Source organism: Columba livia, chromosome Z (genome assembly GCF_036013475.1).
Source record: "Columba livia isolate bColLiv1 breed racing homer chromosome Z, bColLiv1.pat.W.v2, whole genome shotgun sequence".
In the NCBI taxonomy this organism is placed as follows: domain Eukaryota; kingdom Metazoa; phylum Chordata; class Aves; order Columbiformes; family Columbidae; genus Columba; species Columba livia.
Window position 1 is genome coordinate 9,046,165 of NC_088642.1, and position 18,439 is coordinate 9,064,603.

Sequence of the window (18,439 nt, forward strand, 5' to 3'; positions counted from 1 at the left end):
CTGTTGCAGTCCCCCATCTGTACAATTTTCTGCAAGTCTGGACTGATTTAAATGTTCTTCAGCTGCCACGCATTTTCTGATCCTGGTAGGAAGATTTCACTCTGCCATTTCTTTCCAAGCCAGACTAGCTTATAATAAAATAGAAGAAAAGTACAAAGAATTATTTTTTTTAAGTCTGCAAAATCCGAATAAACATCAAAAGTTTTTCTTCAAAACTTCCTATTGACAGACCACTAAGAAATTCCTTTTCACATAAATTTATTCACTTATTTTCTTAAAGCTCACATTTCCTTTCAAATGTATTTTTGTATTCTGCTGGGTTATTCATTATTAACCTAACAGCCTGTGTTAACCTAAAAGCCCCTGATTCCACAGAGGTATGCCAGGTTTATATACAGTGCAAGGCAATATTAAAATGCCCAAGCAGAAATCTGCTTTCTAAAACACCTCAAGATTATATTGGTCATCTGCCTATTTTACCACCAGTCTAGGAAGCACTCTGCTGCAAGATGAAGTTTTTCACTTTTGAAAGAAAAGTGATTTGCACTCTTCAAGTCCTGAGTTTCTAAACCAACTTATTTATATTAATTGCAGCACCTCACCCTCAGTACATATGTGAATTCTGAAACTGAGTCTGGAATACACATTTTGCTAACTATGGTATTAAACTCTAGCAGCAGCATTAAAATATTAGAGGTTATCAGCTTTAGAGACGATACTGCACCTATAAAAACTTGACTGAACAAATGGTTTGGTGATGACAATCTTAAACTATTTCAGCAGAAGATGTGTTGTGAACAGCAATTTTCTCCAAGCAAACAAACTGCTGTATCTACACAGCTAGCTGTATCTACATAAGCAACAGATGAACAAGAGATAACCAATATAAAATATTACAAATTAAAAAAATGGTATTACAAACTTAAATAACAGCTTTTTAATCACAATAATAATTTTTCAATTGTTTACAGAATGTTATTTAAAAATTCTAGCACAACAGGGGACTGATAAGCACACTTGCTGTGAAAGCAAAGATGATACTGTAAATAAATTGAGAAACCAATGGTAGGAAAGTTTAAAATGCAGAACAGTATGATGCCTTAAATGTGTTCTCACTTTAGGACACGAAGATTGTTTTTCAAGTTGAATAAGTACACTGTCCAAAACACAGCTTTTTGAAAACTAGTAAGAACCTGAATCACTAGAATAAGGTGAAAATAAAAAACCTAAACAGAAAAATGCAAGTTGTTGTTCTGCATGCCTCCTTTGATAACAGCAAAAAAGTCTAAGACACATATACAGTTCAGAGGGCACCCAAAGGTGTAATCAGCAGAAAGTAAACTGCTAAAAGGCTGCTCAGTCTCTTACCTTTAGGACCCTGAAGGGGTTTAGGGTGTTCTTATTGAAAAAATAAGTGTCATCTAAGTAGGTACCATCGTTTCCGTCCCTCCATCTTCCCATGGCTAAAATTTGAAAAACAATATTCACTAACCCTGTTTCTGTGCTCTTAAAACTCTTAAGGCAGGTGCTAGTGTGACCTTAGTTTTCATATCCCAAAAGAACCTCACCACGAAGTCTGAGTTTTTGAGATCTGTTGTCATGAAATTACTGTGAGATCACAACTACATAACAGGAATTGCTTGGCAGGATCAAATGCAAGAGACCAACAGAATGGGATAAAACAGCTCTCAATACACTACATTTAAACATTACCAAGTACACATGCAACTGCTGAGAACAGCAACTTTAACGGGCAGGATTTTTACTTCCACTTATTCATGACAGTCTATTTGAAGAGTTACACATACATCCAAGAAAAACATTTTGTGCTCTTTTCAGATATTTTTTTTTTACTAGGGAAAGAAGAAAGGGAAGGAAGAAGTGTGTTTAAACAGATTACGTCATTTCCAAAGCCAGAGACATAACTTCCCTTAAAACTATTCCAAGTTTTCATATGTTATATACACAGTGAATAAAACCCAGAAAGTTTCCAGAACGCAAAGCACTAAGAGTAAGGTCTTCCGTGTGAGAGATGATTGGTTAGATTTCAATGTATACTCTAATATACAAGTATACTGGAGAACAAAAAACTTCGTTCAAGTGACTTATTACAATTCCTATCAGATTTTTAAAAGGAATAAAACAAAGAGACCAAGGAACACAATAAGTGAGAAGAAAAAATAGGATTAAACCTGGTCAAAAAAAAAAAAAAAGAAGTCAACCTTACATACAAATGTGAATCCACAAAAGGCTGTACTTTAATGTTCAGAGGCAACTAAAAATAAATGTTTTTCTGGAATTTGCCTGTCAGTAGAGATTTTAACATGACTGAATGCATATTGCTGTTTAAGAGTTAGAAGTACACTGATGTCAGCCTATAATTCTCATACTGTAAACCAGTATTTCTTTGGCCAAACTATTCCAGAGCTTTAATTAGATACCAAATTGCTGTAACAGACTTGAAAGCTGAAGTTCAAAAAACACATGATAACGCTTTGGTTAACCTTGAGACTCTTGGTGCTGTGATGTTTCGGACTTAAATACAATTGGAAAACATTCACTATATCTTCTTTAAGATTAGCTTTCGGGGAGCTTTTCTTTTTTAGCCTGTCTAAAGCTTAATAAAAACCTTAATTTTGTAAAGTTTTGGGAAAAGTGAATTGAGGGCATCTTTCCACTTTTTCTTTTTTGCTTTTAATTAGAAATTTGGGTCATTTTAAAAACACATACAGCTTCTGAAAGAGAAGGGTGGAGGCTAAATACTGTAAGTCAGTACTTCAACAAGCTTTGATACATCCCAGAAACTGATCTGCTTGGCAGGCTAATTCACAACAAGTCCTGGAAGAGCTAAGTGTACCACTTCTTCCAAGCAGGTCTTTAAGATTTCAAGAAAGCAGAGCTCCACACCTCTCTAGCCACAAATACCATACTAGTATAAAATACGATTGAGTCACAATACCGAGACATACATATGGACAAACAAACCCAGTGTAAAGGTCTATTTTCAGTCTCTTGCATGTTGTCTTCAGCTGAATGCCTTCAGGCTTTAACTATAATAAAATAGATATAGATTTTAGCGAAGTTTAGTACAGTGTTTAAGCTATGCTTATGTGGGTTGCTTTATCTGGCAAAGAAACTGTGAAGTCTGAAGCCAAGATTTTTCAAGAAATATAAGAGAAGGTAACAGTCTCATTTTATTCAATAGCACTAAAAGAATCTCTAAACAGAGTTAACTTTCTCCACCATCAGAGTGCCAGAAGAGATAGCTTATCCTCTTCCAACATTTCTCCCCTAAAAAAAACCACAGATTATCTTAAAAAAAAAAAAAAAAAACACAACACAACTGTGGTATTTCAAAGCATGTCTGTTCATATATAAACTCACAGGGAAAAAAAGGCAATTCATCAATGCTGCACTACACGTACCCGTAAACACAGAACAAAAACCCATTTATAGGAATACTAGGAGAAGATACAAAACAATCTTGCAACTTTCCAGCTTGCATTACTGAAACCCCAGCCACTACACACTTAACACCAAAGTCTGAAACACAGTCACAGCATCAGCTAACTCACCACACAGATCTAACATCCAAAAGTGATGCAGGGACCAGAGACCTCTTCCTCCATCCCGAGTATTCCACCAGGACTCGTCATTCCTGGTGTTGATTCATTACTCACTTTCAGTGCAGTTCTTCAAAGCAGGAATTTTGTTTGTTTGTCTAGAAAGACACACCTAAGGTTCCCTAGCATTAACTACTTGATTTCTGCTGCTATGTGCCAGACCCTGGATGATTTATTTGACAAACAAATCAAAGTAGCAACACATGGTATCAGTGATCAAGAATAGCAAACTCTTTCCCCCTCTTTCCCCCATCCCAAACCTGTCTTGTAACTACCTGAAAGCCACATCCTCCTCCTGCTCCTCCACAGGTAACTCATTCTTTCACTCTCCACACTGCATCAGGACCGGTCTTTTGAGTCAAACAGAAAACATAACATCAAAAGGACATGTTAACAACTGATCCTAACTTTTCTCCAATACCCTGCAAGGGGAAGAAGAGTTGCATGACAGCTTTTCAATCAGGATAAAGGAGACCTACAACCATAAACCAAATTCCTGACCACTCACCATTCCTTAACAAAGTCCTGGTGAGGAAAATTATGCTGACTCCAGTCACTGAACTCTTTTCACTTGTTCTCTCCTACATTCAGCTCCAATCTCAAACAGCAAAGTGTTTTTTGCTAAGTGAAAAAGGTTTTAGCTACCACAGTCTGACTCAGTGCTCCAAACCTGCTTGTTCTGTCCTGTGAGGTTAAGATGTATCATTCAATACATTTTTATGGTCATTTTTTAGATATTAAAATCAACTGAAAAAAGATGGTTCTATGTTTTCTTGCCCTATGTTTTAGCATATTTTGTAACAAATAGGTCATTTCATAACTAGAGAAACATTTAGGATGCCTTCTGTTGATCAGCTATTTTAATGGATTTGTTTATTGGGAAGAAATATAAAAGTTGTACATTTTAGCTTGCCTCTCTCCAATGACTGAAGCACTCAAAAGCACTCCCCAGCAATCAACAGAATCAGCAAGGGAGATACGTCATATAAATATTTGAGGTAGGTTTCCTAGCAGAAACTAAATCTCACCAATGTTTCATTTCGGAGGACTGTACTAAAAGAGCTGGTCCAGCACTTCACAGATGCAATATCGCTAACTATGAAGTAACTTTAACCACCTAATTTTATTCTAACCTTTGTCTACAGTTGTGGGGGTCCAGGGGATTAAGGGGCAGGAGACTGGATTTGCAAAAACAGGAAAAATAGGCCGATCCAGTTCATTTCTAATTTATCAGGACTTGTGTAATTCTGCAAAGTTTTGACTTTACTCTCATTAAAGAGTACTTTAAAAATAATTTTGATGCACATCGCTTCATAAAATGAACTGCTCAATATGCAGAAGTACAACAAGAACTCAGCTGAACCTCTCCTAAATGCTGCACGTACATTAAACCATCATTTACAATCCACACAATTCCTAGACAGAACATATACAGGGCAACTTCATCCCTGTCAGACAATCAAATGTTGGACCTGTTTCTTCCCTCGCAGAACTGCTGAATTAGAGTCTTCAGTTCAGCTGGAGCCGAGACAGTTAATTACTCTTCATTTACAAGCACAGAAATAATTTGGATTTGCAATATGCATCTTATGGCATTTTCACAGGACTTTCTCTAAACACACATCCCAAACCCACCCACCTCTCCACCTATTAAGAGTCATGAATTGCTGTTAACAACACCCCTACTACATTCAATCCTTAATCCACCTTCTTCTCAAAAGCATGTAAGAACATACAGCCTTGAGTCTGCCTGAAGGACTTCAGATCTGACTGCGTCAAGTAGTTTAACCTGGAGAAGAGGAAAGCTTTGAGGACTATGTCTCATCAATGTATATAAATACCTGAAGGAAAGGTGCACAGAGAAAGTCCAGCTCTTTACATGGTGCCCAGTGAGAGGACCAGAGGTAATGGGCAAAAACTGAAACACAGAAGGCTCCATCTGAACATCAGTTACAGCTTTTTTACTATGAAGGTGACCAAGCACTGGCACACGTTTTCTAGTGAGGTGGTGGAGTCTCCATCCTTGGAGTTACTCAAAAGATGTTTAGACACGGTCCTTGTCAACCCATTCTAGGTGGTCCTGTTTGAACAGGGGGGAGACAAGATGACCACCAGAGGTCCCTTGCCAGCCTCAGCCAGTCTGTGATTAAGTGAAATCAAAGGGGAAGGAAGCCCTATAACAGAAAAGCTATTAGAGACAAGCCATAAGCTTTAGCATTTCTGCTCGGTCACATAAAGAAAATCAAGTGTCTATCCTTAAGTAAATCAGTTAGGGTAAAAGTCGGTGGGACTTGAAATCCAGCAACATATGCTGCTCTGTCAAGAGATAAAATGGTAAACAATGAAAACTGGAATACAGGTACAAGGTTGCAAGGAATTTTATACTTTCAGTCATAACAAAGAACTATTCAAGAAAAATAATAAGGATCTCTTTATAAGAAAAGTTCCTGGGTATGGCTGCTATCTGGTCATCAAGAAGTAGCAAAGAAACCCAATGGGTTGAGGACCTGTGTCAGAAGCCATAAAGGTTTCTCAAACACTAAAAAAATTTTGCATTATCATTAACTTGCCTTCACCAAGCTCACAACATTATTTTCAGTCTTTCTCTAAACTGAATTTCAGACAGCTATCCCTTGGCATTTACCCCATGTTCAAAACACTTAAGTTCATTAAATGGCTAATAAAAGAAAGTGAAGCACAAGACTGGGAAGTGCCATACTGCTCCCACCCCATCACACTTAGTCACCCAAAGTTAACATCAGTAACTTAGGTCCCTCTTATGTCAGTCTCAAAATGGATCACAAGTCAGTGATCTGAAGAACGCGTGACTGAAAGATGAAATAAAAGCCCAGTAACAGAAGACATCTGTCCCTTGGTGAAAAGCCCATCAAAAGCAAGGACCAGAACTTCTCAAGTACAATATATTATGTACAGCCTGACAACAGAGCTGGGTTTGGCACAGGAATTCCTTTCAGATTCATGTTGCTAAAACTGCATCTAGGACAATGACAAGCATGTTGAAAATCAAGGAAGAATGTAAATGCAGAAAGAAAATAAAACAAAACAAAATAAAATCAAGAGCAACAGCCTTCAAATACAGCGAACCATGGACAACATGATAATACGAGATAATGGTCAAGTGTTTACCATAAAATACCCACGATTCAGTCGACATTTAAAACCAAACAGAAAGAGGAAACAAAAAACTTTGGGAAGCCATATGCTTCATTCTATATTATTATATCCACGATCCTCAAACCACTTAACAAAACAAATACAGTAGGGGGAAAAAAAAAAAGGTTTTTGCTGAAAAGCAATCTCAATATGGTCTGGAAAGCATCGTCCTACTTCCAGGAACAGTATTTTAGTCATACAAAAAACAACTGAAATGTTCTAGATTAAATCTACACCACACAGAGTAAAACTGCAGAAAGCCTTCTTTTTTCTACAGCTAACCATTAAAAATATTTAGGAATATAATCATAGTGACTGCATTCAAATTTTACAACTTCAAACACAAGGCTATTTTTCCTCCCATTAAACCAGCTTAAAAAAAAGTGCCACCTGATGATTCAAATCTGGAGGTTAAGAAAGAATCCGTGTTTTCTTCATTTAATTTTGGATTCAAATACTAAACGATTCTGTAACACAAATTCTATTGAAACAGCATCTTCTGCAGGTCTGGAATAAACTGTGCTTCCTACATGATAAAGCAAAAGAACGAAACCATAAAGTTCACCATAGGAGTACTACTATGGGCAAACCTTAAGTCTCAAGAAAGATCAAAGCTCTCTCAATATGGAAAATGTTTCATTGTTTTTCATGCAAAACACTACATACAGCCAGGTCAAGGACTCCCCCAAGCTCAGCTGTCGGAAGACTGATTTAAGAAGCTGAGGAGAGAATAGAAAAAAGCTTGACAAGTTTGAACTTCAAAAGAAGCCACAGTATCTTGCAGCTTTCACAAAGACAGCTGGACAACAACAACAAACCCACAAAAACAAGAAAAAAAAATTCAAGAGAACTGAGAGTAGAAACAATTTAATGCAAGAGAACTGCACAAAGTTGCTCCCATAACGTATCTCACAAGTTTTACAATTTAGAGAGAACATAAATAAAACAATATGCTCAGCAAAATAATTATGATGCTGTAAAAGCAAGCTCAGCAAGCCACAAGATCTTAGGCATCAGACTGCACCAGCTCTAATCTGTCTCCAGTCACTGTTTACTCTTCGCAGCTTTGAAAAGAAGTGGAGGGGAAAGGGCTGAAGGTACCACACCTGTGAAATGGTTTGCAGGAGCCACAGGTGGGCAGGGAGTTTCAACAAACTGCCAGTTTAGACGGCCAGGATCAAGCAGCGTGCACTTTTATGTTAGAGCAAAAAGGAGAAGCCCTCTGTACGACTTCTGTAAAATATGAACCTTAAGTAATTGCAAAGGAGCTACTTCACAACCTTTCATCCCAGCTCTCACTTTAACAAAAGTAACCTGTTTAGGGAAGTCATACGAGAAACAGTACAAGTCCAAACTAGGTCTTCTCTGAAAAGTAAAGAGGATGAAATGGGCTAAAAATGAGCAAATTGTACGAGGAAAAAAATAAAAATCAATAAAAAGCTCCAGCAGAATAGCAACACTGAAGTGGGTATTACTTGCATTTCCTCTAGCACCTTCCATTCAACAGATCTGAAGTATACAAATACAACACTGAGTTATTTAATCTGTCATCTTATAAAGGGGACAAGTCACTTGGCTTCTCTTTTACCGAGGTCATACAAGGCTGTTGCAAACCAGAGCGCAGAACACAGGTCTTTGGAGTCCCACTCATGTGCTTTAATCAAATAAGAGACAAAGATAAATAAGAAGATTAATAAAAAATAACATTTGCACCCCTGTTCTTTTATAAAGAACCTATCTGAGTATTGGTACTGGGAATTACTGACATTTGAAGTAAACATTACTATTGGTAGTAATACTATCAATACTAATTATTAACAGAGTATTAACAGTCTATGATATATTTTTCAAGCACTATTAATCAGCATACTCTTCCGCTATGACCAATATCACTAAAGAGACACCAGCAACAAATACACCAAAAAACAGCATTCTACGAGGAAAGCAACACATTAAATGAAAGTCCATGGAAGAAATATAAAATACAAAAAATCTGCTTCTAAGTTCTAAAATGGTAGCTTAAAAATTGGAAGGACTGAAAAAAATAAAACAACAGCTTCTGGCAACAGACAAGGTTTTTTGTTGGGTTTTCCTTTAGCTTCCTTAGATTTTAGTGGTGAGGCTGTAACTCCAAAGTCCTTGGTCAAATGGTCAAATCCTTTGACACTAGGAATCTTTTTGAAGAGCAGCCAAAAAGATGCAAGTGAAAGAGCCTAAATGTCTGAATTTCCCTGACTTTATTTTTAATGTATTTAAACTCTTTTTTTTTTTTTTAATCAATACACTGATAAGACTGCAACTAGACCAAAGCAGAATAGAGCTTGCCCCATTCCTGCTCCTCCATCCCCACTTTAAGTTACCAACACTGTCGAGGTTATAAACACAAAACCTGGATCATTTTCCAGTCTATGTATCAAAATTGGTTTACACCAGTTAATCCAGTTTCTCCATGTAACCATCCAGGAGTCCCAAACATCATTAATGCTGCAAAGTGATCTAGCCTTGCTTGCTTTCAAGTTACCTAGTATAAGGTTAAAAATAAATTCTTTAAACAAGTTAGGTCAAACCACCACAGAGAGATCAGGCCCAGGTATAAATACTGAGTCAGTCAGGTAGGAATCCAAACCCAGATTCCACCAGAGAACGTGACATAACCAAGGGAACTGCTCAGAAGGCCTGGTAAATATTAAAAAAGCAAAGCCTGCTGTTTGTTGTGAAGGGCTCTGTTTCAATGGCAAGCACTGCTCCTCCAGGCCTGCTCATCCTCCCCCTCCCTTCCCTTCAGACACATCCAGCTCCAATTTCTCTTCTTGAAAAAAACAGCTGCTCTCATGTCAGGACGGCCCCTCCATTTCACCAGCCACCATAGCCCCAGAGGCTATAGCCTTGATCTGCTGCTGTATTACAAGTGTTCAGCATTTACTTGGGTTTGGGTTGAAAGGGACCTTAAGGATCATCGAGTTCCAACTCCAACTGAGATCACTAGGGACCAACTGGTGCTTGGTAGCTGGAGATGAAGTGGGCTGGCCCTCATGAGCTTCCCGTTACGCAGCTCTACACCAAACCCAACGTTTCTGTTCCACAAAACTGTGTGTTCCTTTGAACACAACCAAGAGAGCTCTGCACATCCATGCTCCTGATGTTAACACACCTACAAGAGAGAAGCTTCAAACAAGGTTCACCCTGAGCGACTCCCAGGTGGTATTCAACAGCACTGTGCACATTTCAACACATATTTTAAAATCTATTTCACATCACAGAGTTCAGATTCTTGCCATCAGGCTCAGAGGTGCACCAGCTCCCTTTCTACATCCAGTTTCTCACAGAAGGGTTTCTACCAGTTCGCTGTCCTGCTGTAATTTCTTCAGCAACAACACCAAACACAGAAGAGCTTTTTTTTCTGTTTTTAAATGAAACATAAGACAGCCCAATTGCAAAGCCCTGCCATGACTTCCAATTCTCAGCCAGCACACATAATCAGAAGTGAAGAAAGACTAGGTAGAGGTTAGCAGAGAAAATGGTTCATTCATCACCATGTCCTCAAGTAACCTGCTGTTACTGCTAAGATGTTATTGTCAGTGAATTCTGTAGCTGTGACCATGACACCGCTGCCCTACCCCACCCCACCAGCGAGGGAGCACCCGGCAAGGAGATGGGGAAAGACAACATGGAAGAAAAGCCCTGCACAAGGCACAAATCAATAGTTATTCACCCACTTGTTTCCTCCCTGTGCTGCCAGCCCTTCTTTGGCCTGACTCGATAATCTCGGAAGGGGCTCAAAGGCACGCCCCCCTCCACCAGCCCCGCTTTTCCTCTAGGGGGTCCAGCTGCACCCCCTTCCCTCACACCCCCCACCCACACAGCCAGGAGAAGCACGAACCCGTCAGGAGAGAAACCTCCAGCTGCAAGGAGATGAGAAACGAGGAGGATGTGGAGCAGGACCCCCTCTCCAGAACGGAAAACGGCTGAAAGCCAACCCACCTCTCCCGGCAGCCACCGGGGGTCGGGTCGTCTCCCCCTCCCCACACAAGCCTGGACTGGAGCAAGGCGGGAGCTGCTTACAGCCGCGGCCTGCTCAGCGGCCCCCACCCGCGCCCCTGCGGAGGGGAAGGGGGCCGCAATATAGGGCAGGGCGAAGCTTCCCCCAGGCAGCCGCCAGGAAAAGTAGGGCAGAGCTGCCTCCCCTCACGCCGCCACCCCCCAACCCCTCCGGTCTGGGAAGGGGCGGCAGGCCCGACGGGGAAGGACACACACCCGCACCGGACAAAAGCTCTCACCGGGACGGGGAACCGGCCACGGGATGGGCCCGTCGCCCCGGTGCCATGTCCTGGGGAGGGGGGGCGAGGGGCCTGTTCCGCGGCCTCGGGCCGCTGAGGGACCAACGGTCGCCGCGGGCCGTTGGGCACGAGCGGGGCGCGGGGCCTCCCCCGGCCGCGCGGGCCCACCAGCCCCCCACGGCCGCACGCGGGCCGTGCTGTGAGGGGGGGGCTCGCGCCCCCCGCACGCCCCAGGTGCCCCCCCAACACCTCACCTCACCCCGCCCCGCCCCGCAGGAGCGCGCGGCCCCGGCCCCCCGCGCCGTACCTGCCCAATGTGCTCACAAAGCAGCAGCGGCGCCCACCAGCGTCACGTGACCGCCGCGCGCCTCGCTCCCTCCCTCCTGCTCCCTCCCCCCGCTCCTCCACGCGCGCGCGAAGCCGCTCCCCCGCCACGTGACGTGACGCGACGCGGCGCCGCGCGCTCGCCTCCTCCCCCCCGCCGCCCAAAACCCGCACCCGCCTCCCGCGCGCCGCACCCCTCACACACCGACAGCGCGCGCCCACCCACCGGCCCTTCCGCCTCCCCGGCAACACGTGAGCACGGCGGGGCAAGCCGGCCCCTCCCGCCCACGTGACCGGGGCTCCGCCTCCCCGCCCGGGCGCGCGCGGCGGAAAGCGGCGGTTGGCCCCGCCCATGGCCGCGGCTCCGTGACGGGCCGCGGGGGCTGTGGGGCCCAAGTGCCGCTCGTCGCCGCGGGAGGCCCGGGCGTGGGGCACAGCAGCTCCAGGGCTCACTCCGTGGGAGGTTAACGGAACCCGACCGGGGAGGGCTTCAGCGGGGCCGGGTGACGGCGCCTCAGTGCTCCGTGTGGCCGTGGGAGGATGAGGCCCAGCGCCCGCGGGAGAGCCCTGGGCCCGGGCGGATGGTTTCGGAACAGAGGGACCGTTCGGAATCGCGGCTCCGGTGCCAGTCTCGCTGACCGAAGGATCGTGGATCCAGCTCTGGTGGATTTTTAGACTTTCTTATTTTAATGTGACTTTTATTTTTTGCCCTGCAGGGTTTTGGCAGGACGGATGATGAGTGGTTTATGCCACTGTTCAGGTTGCCAGGTTCGTTACCTTTGGTGCCTCAGTCCCAGACAATGTTCAAGCTGAGGTGACACAATTTCAGGGCTTTCTAGAGCTCACTTGTGTCATTATTAAACAATCCATGACCAGTGAATCAAAAGGCTCCTTCACCTTCTCTCTTCACAGTTGTTGAGACCATTGCCTGAGCGCTCAGGAAATTTGAACAAATTCTGCACTTACATTAATTTAAGTGTTGCAGTCTTTTGGCAGGCTGGACGCAGGGAGGTAACAGAGTGACAGGAGGCATCCCAGGACAAAGGAGACCTGCACTACAGGAGGAAAAGGATGAGGAGAGTATGTTGGGGACTAATAAAATGGCAAGGGGATGGAACAGCACAGGTATATCAGAGCACTTAGTGCAGCTTATGGCAATGCAGACTGAATAGTGACAGTACAAATGGCAGGAAAAGAAAGTTGGTTGACTCCCCAAGACAAGAAGTTTCAGATTGTGAGCCAGGAGAAAATTAAAAAAAAAGAACTTTTTCCTGCTACACATTTCTCCCATTCCGTACAGCACCTCTAGCTGCCCAAAATGTAGCAGTTGTGCCATCTGTTCTCCCTTCTTCTTAAGGTCTGGCAGTTTAAGGCAGGGCTTGCTTAGCCTATGTGGAAATTGGTCCCTGCTTGGCACTCTCCTGCGTGGGCAGAGTTTGTGAAGGTGATGGGAGCATCAGGTAGGAGACTGTTCAGCCCCTGGTGATAAAGCCCCGTGGCTTTTGACCTTTTCTGTGGTCTTATTTCCTTTACTGCTGTTTGCGCATCAGATCTCATTTTACCCTAAGCATACCTGAAAATTAATCAGTGTTGTTCATGCTTCTGCCTAGCAGACAGATTTGAGTGTCCTGTGTCCTGGACTGACCTTGGTATTTATTATATAGATGGGCCAGAGCTATGACAGTTCCTCCTGCTCAGAAGCAGCAAGACGTCACTATTCGCATCTTTTCCTGATAAGATAGAAGGTACTTTAGGGATAAATGGAAATTCAGACCAAACAGTGCTCAGGTAGTGTTGATTTTCTTGAGGCAGCTGTTGATATTTTGCTTCATTACTTTTGAGGGGAGGGAATTAATTATAGCTCTAAACAAAGTTTCACAAGCTTTGTGACAAACATGTCTGGGGCTCCATAATCTGTGCAAATTTAATTAGTAGTATTAGCATTCTTTCATCATGACTTGGCAATCCTTTGCTAATCAAGATGGGTATTTGATGTGCAGCATGCAACAAAGGCTGAGAGCTCTTGGGATGCTGTAGTCAGATGGTGTGGTGCCAGCTGGAACATGTTTGTGAATATCACACAGAATCGAGCCCAGGAGCGTTTGGAATAGGAGAAAATTCAACAAGGATACCATAGCAAAAGCGTTGTAGACTCCTCTCTGTTGTACATGGAGCAAATATAAATGAGAAAATGGCATATTTCACTGCCAAAGCTTCCAGGGGAGGGCTAGAGGAATAAGCTGATGGAAGCTCGGAGACACAGACCCTCACTGCAGATACGCAGTACGTCAGGCTTGGAGAGGAGACCCTGCACTAGACACAGCAGTTTGACCAGGCCTGGCAGGCAAATTTACCTGCTGCCTGAATCAGGACCTTTTATCTTCTGCTATAAGGATTTGCAACCTTTTCGTTTTTTCAGCTACTGAAGAATAATCCAGTGCAGGTACAAATCCCACCAGACTGTATGTGTGAGCTTATTTCAGGCTTGCTTTTCTCAGTCACCTACTGCAGATTTCTTAAATAGCTTCTAGTGCATGTACCACAGGCTGGAAACCACCATTCTGGTGCTTGGGCATTCTACTTACCAGTCACATTTGGGAGCCAGGGGGAACCACTTGTGTTAAGAGTATCACCCTGTTCCTGTCTGCTCTACTTGTGCGTTACAGACATGAAACAAAACTCATCTGTCCTTCATAGGCTTGGGCTGCAGTGTATCTATGTATCTTCCCTCCTCTTTCTAATACTCTCTTTCCAGACTGCCAACCCTTGCCCCGCAGACTCATCAGACAGTCAATGCAACTGAGCTGAAGTTCTGAGCCATTCTTCACAATTTAACTTGAAGTTTATATTTAGTTTGCGCCTGTTTTTTACCCCAGTTATACCACTTGGTCTAATAAAAATAACTGCTCTGGTGTGCAAACAGTTCTTACACCCTTAACCCATGACACCTGCATCAACAGCACTACCTTTCTCCAAAATAGACTCCAGTAGCCTCAGAGACGTCATGTAATCCAGTTGTACTCAGACTCTCTAAGGGAGAGACTCCACATGAAGAAACCAAGCTTGACTTTCAGGTTTCATTTGAGACCACAGGGAATTAGGAATTCCCTCTACTTAGAGTGGAACAATTGAAAATCTTGGGTGCAAAGTGGGCTTGTCTCGAGTGATGTTATGCTGCATTTAGACTTGGGGTGAAACTCCTAATGATGCTGTCTAGAAATGAGATCCAATGCATTAGATTGTGTTAATATGCATGCAGAAGCAAGGCTTCAGCAACATTTGTACTTGAAAGGGTTGCCATCTCAGTTGTGGAAGCAAGCCCTTCTGGTATAGATGCCATTCATTGATTGAGGGCATTGAAGGCAGAAAGGTAATGATCTCATTGTGTCTAGACGTCATAACAGCCCAGGCTATTCAAATTCCTGACATCCACAGGTGGCATTAGTCTCTCATGTCTCAGCATCATCCTGGAAATTCATGTTGGACTGCTTGATCATCCTTGGGTGTTGGTGAGTGCCTGGAGACAGACCCTCTTCTGCAGGTGCCCCCTGCAGCCCTTGATCCAAGTTTTCTCACCCTATAATTTGTCTGTATGAAAAAGATGATACATTTTCATGTGACCAGAATCTGAAATTGCTCTGTACTACCACCCATTTTTATTCCTCCAGCCTTTTTCACAAAACATCTTCTGCAGTGACTTTGTACTTATTTCCTTATTGCTGAGATAGTTCAACACATCTGAGCCATGATACTGATCCTATAGAACCTTGCTGTAAACACCTGCTTCGGGGAGCATGTTGGCAGTTGTTAATCTGTGCAGCATGTGCTCTGCTAATGGTGAGGGCTGAGTTTGTTCTGTCATACTCCCCAATTTAATTCTGTGACATGCTGACTGTTAACTTTATCAGCCAGACAATCTCTAAGGATTAAATAGGCTTTTGTTAAACAGACTTATTTTTCAGACAACCTGTTGCCTGGTAATAACTGTCTATCTAGCCTTGAATTCTCTATTAATCAAGTCCCTTACCAGTTTTCCATTATTTTGCCTGTGACACCAAGGAAAGTAGTCCTCAGGTATCTGGTCACCCCTCTGTGCCCTGTTCAAACAGTGGCATGCTTCCAGCTTCTTAAAATTTCTGAAGATTAAAATTATCTACATGAAGCCAGAAGTTTCCCTTGCCAGATCTTAACCTGGGGGAGGGGGGTGTACTACATGATGGTTAGAGGTCCCTTCCATCCCACACGTCCCTTCTGACTCAAACTGTTCTATGCTTCTATGAACTCTTGGGTCTAAACACCTCAGGGCTGGTGACAGAAAACCATTTCTGCCTGTCAGATGTTACTTTGTCCTTAGTCAAGTCTGTAAGCTAACAGACAGCTACTTTTTTAGTCCCACTGTGACACTACTAGAGCATCCTGCTTCATGGAACAAGAATCAAGTATTTTTGGAACACTCCTACTATTACAATCATCCGTTCATGCTTCTAAAACTGTCTACAAGTGAGCCAATATGATTGCCAGGAATTGTCCTTTAGGAGGTTGGAAGTTCTTGGAAGCAAAAAAATCCTTATGCTGGTATAGCTTGTACCATCTTATACCAGAATAAATGTAGAGGAATTTGTTTATTTGTTATGGGCAACTCAAAGTTTATCAGCCAGAAACACCAGTTGTTTACATGCAGAGCTAGTTCATTGTGGGATGGCTGATTAGCTCAGCTGCAGGGTCCTGTAAATGCAAAGGTAATTCGGTTGCTGGGCCACGTCGACATCCTTGTGCACTGTTAGGGCCTAGTGGAATCTCAGCCCTCCTTCCCCTTAGATAATGTTAATGTTCCTTTAATTATTTTGTAATAAACTAATAGTCTTGTAAAGTGGAAGCTGGATGTTGCAGCATTTGCTGTTTTCCCCCAAATTTCATCTTAGGATAAATTACAAGTGCTTTTATCCTGTAATATATTTTAGGAGAATGTTTTCAATAGCATGCCCGAGGATATACGCCAACTCTGGTTAAATGTCAGTCATCTGCTTTAAGTTATAAAATGGCCATTCGTAGATGCAGCAACTGGCAATGGCAGGAACAAATCAGTGAGCCTGAGAGACCTTGGGGAGGTGCAGGCTGGTCGGCTTCCTCTCTGTCCCTGTGAAGGTCATAGAGCAAACTACTGAAAGCCATTTCCAAATGTACTGAAGACAAGAATGTGATTTGGAGTCATCACCATGGATGTACACCAGGGAAGTCCTGTCTGACCAGCACCATCTTGAGTGATGAAATGACTGCCTGGGAGAGAAGGACATGTCATTGGTTTTGACTTTAGTGAAGTTTTCAGGAGTCTTTCCTAAAACAGCCTCAGAGACAAACTGATGATGTACAGACTAGGTATATGGACAGTGAGGTGGACTGAAGACTCGCTGAACTGCTGAGTTCAAGGGGTTGTGATCACTGGCACAAAGTATAGCTGGGGACCAGTCACTGATGGTGTCCTCTGGGGTTTGGCCCTGGAGCCAGTGATGTTGAATATCTCCATCAATGACTTGGGCAGTGGGGCAGAGTGCTTCCCCAGAAAGTTCACAGGTGGCACAAAACCAGGAAGAACAGCTGATACACAAGATGGTTGTGGTGCCATTCAGAGGGACCTCAACAGGCTGGAAAAATGGCCCAACAGGAATCTCATGCAGTTCAACAAATGAAAATGCAAAGTGATGCGCCTGTGAAGGAATAACCACATAAGCCAGTGTGGGCTCAGGCCAATCATCTGGAAAGCAGCTTAGCAGAGAAGGACCTGGAAGTCCTGGTGGGCAAGTGGAACACCAGCCAGCCATGTTCCCTTGTAGCAAAGACCACCATCCTGGGCTACATTAGCAAGAGTGCTCCCAGGAGATCAAGGCAGGTGATTCTTCCCCTCCTTTCACCAGTTCAGCACTGGTGAGACACATCTGGAGTGCTGTGTCCACTTCTAGTCTCTATGACAGAAGAGAGATGTGGACATAATAGAGGGAGTCCAGAGAAGTGTGACAGAGATGGTTAAGGACAGAAGCACCTGACATACAGGTACAGGCTGAGAGAGCTGGGATTGTTTAGCTTGAAGAAGATAAGGCTCAGGGGATCTTATCAGTCCCTTATCTGATGGGAGTCACTAAAGAAGACAAAGCTAGACTTCTCAGTAGTGGCTAGTGAAAACACTCAAATTGAAAAACAAAATTCCGTTTAAGCGTAAAACTTTTTTTACTGTGAGAATGGTCAAACACTGGAACAGGTTGCCCAGAGAGGTTGTGGGGTCTCTCTAGTTGGAGATACTCAAAACCTGACTGGATATAGAATCACAAAATCATAGAACAGTTTGGGTTGGAATGGACCTTCAAAGCTCATCCAGTCCAACCGCCCTGGCATGAGCAGGGACAACTAGATCAGGTTGCTCAGAGCCCTGTGTAGCCTGGCCTGGGATGTCTCTAGGGATGGGGCATCCACCACCTCTCTGGGCAACAGGTGCAAGTGTTTCAGCAACCTCACTGTAAAAAGTTTTTTCCTCATGTCTAACCTGAATCTCCCCTCCATTAGTTTAAAACCATCACCCCTTGTCCTATTAAAAAGTCTGTCCCCATGTTTCTTATAGACTCCTTTTAAGTACCGAAAGGCTGCAATAAGGTCTCCCTGGGGACCATGTCAAAGACCTTCCATAAGTCCAGGTAGGAAACATCTGTAGCCCTTCCTTCATCCACTGATATAGTCACTCCATTGTAGAAGGCCATTTGGTTGGTCAGGCAGGATTTTCCTTTGGTGAAGCTGTGCTGATTGTTTCAAATCTCCTCCCTATCCTCCATGTGCCTTCTTAGTGGAGGTTCTAGAAGGATCTGTTCCACGATCTTCCCAGGTGCAGAGGTGAGGCTGACAGGTCGGTAGTCCCCAGGGTCCTTTCTACCCTTTTTAAAAATGGGTGTTATGTTTCCCTTTTTCCAGTCACCAGGGACTTCACCTGATGGCCATGACTTCTCAGATATCATGGAGAGTGGCTTGGCGAGTACATCAGCCAGTTCCCTCAGAACT

General features: G+C 43.4%; 1 protein-coding gene across 45 annotated transcripts in view; it reads right to left on the reverse strand.

Annotated features, from left to right (window-relative positions):
- Positions 1-11,729, reverse strand: part of UBAP2 (ubiquitin associated protein 2) — a 182,274-nt gene extending 170,545 nt beyond the window's left edge. For 13 of the 45 annotated variants that reach the window (XM_065047037.1, XM_065047028.1, XM_065047034.1 and 10 more), the window contains exon 1: positions 11,625-11,729. The gene's annotated coding sequence lies outside the window, so the exon portion shown is untranslated. Of the gene's footprint in view, positions 1-1,368; positions 1,459-11,074; positions 11,210-11,381; positions 11,512-11,603 lie in introns of those variants that run through there. The other 32 variants (XM_065047008.1, XM_065047016.1, XM_065047006.1 and 29 more) reach the window with 13 other exon arrangements.
- Between the last annotated feature and the right edge of the window lie 6,710 nt (positions 11,730-18,439).